This window comes from Cyprinodon variegatus, unplaced genomic scaffold, assembly GCF_000732505.1.
Source record: "Cyprinodon variegatus isolate N-32 unplaced genomic scaffold, C_variegatus-1.0 Scaffold341, whole genome shotgun sequence".
Classification (NCBI taxonomy): domain Eukaryota; kingdom Metazoa; phylum Chordata; class Actinopteri; order Cyprinodontiformes; family Cyprinodontidae; genus Cyprinodon; species Cyprinodon variegatus.
In genome coordinates this window covers 715021-716410 of record NW_015150794.1, presented here as the reverse complement: position 1 = coordinate 716410, position 1390 = coordinate 715021, and positions in this window count along the sequence as shown.

The window sequence follows — 1390 nt, the reverse complement described above, 5'->3', positions numbered from 1 at the left end:
TGGATGGATGGATGGATGGATGGATGGATGGATGGATGGATGGATGGATGGATGGATGGATGGATGGATGGATGGATGATTTACATCAACTTGTAACAACTTCAGCATGAAAATGCCACAAAAAATAAGCAACTTTTCTGATTATTTTTTTATTTAAAAACACCAAGAGAAAATGGAGAGCCTAAAATCTCTATAAAGGTTTAAGGTTAAAACTACTGCCACAAAGAAACTACAACTCTGCTTTGAGATCTCATCCTACTGAACAACATGGCAACAACTAGCATTTTAATAAAATGTGTAATTACAAAGAATATCTTCCCTGAGTTTGTCACATTTGTGGAATGTTATTAAATCTCTAAAACAGTGGTGTCCCAGTTCAGTTCCCAGAGGCTGGGAAAAACTGCCTGTTTTTCTTTTTCGTCCAGGAGGTGTTCCTACCTTCTCAGCATATCAACGTCCTGCATATGTCTGCTAATAAGGTGCTATTTGACCCAAGTGTGATAAAAAAGACAAAATACCTGTTCTTAAGGATGAACTTTGAACTGTGTAAGAAACATAGTGTGGCCAACTGTATTGCTGAGAGAGAAAGTGGCTGGATAAGCTGATCAGGCTGAGCAGCTCTGTGACTGGATGCCCCCTGGATTCAGTGCAGGAGGTGAGAAACAAAAGGATCCAAACTAAATTAACATCCGTTTGATAGTGTTTCCCACTCCATGCATGAAGCTGTTGCAGAACTGAAGAGCTCCTTCAGTGACAGACTGCTGCACCATAAATGCACCAGGGAGCATTATCACACATCCTTCCTCCCAGCAGCTGGAAGACTCTATAACCACCTTTAACAACTTTATAACCAATAGAAATATTATTCAAAAAATCTTTAAAAATCTATGATCAAAAGCCACTGTCATTCCATTAGTGTAATATCTTTGAAAAATACAATATGCTCAATTTTGAACATTTTATTCATTTTAAAAATAGTTGTTTAATTTAAAAAGTTCTGAATGGATTAGCCTCACCTCCACTTTCTACCTACATTAAACCTGGCAGATGTATTTGCACCAGAGCCTCTTCCAGAGCAGACCTAGATATCCACCACAGAAGAACAACCTTTGGACAAACCGTTCTATCAGTCAGAGGGGGTCATTTCTGGAACAGCCTCCCAACAAACATCAGGGAATGTCCCATTTATTGCACATATAAAAAGCACCTTAAACAGTTTCTTAAAAGCTCCCAGTCATGCACTCACTAATTTTATAGTTGTAATGTCATTGTCTGAACGTGGGTCTATGTTTTTTGACTGATATTGTTGTGTTGTTTTTACACATGTAAATTAGCAACTATGCTATAATCTGGCTCATTTAAAATCTGTACAGAAGGATAAGATTGTTCA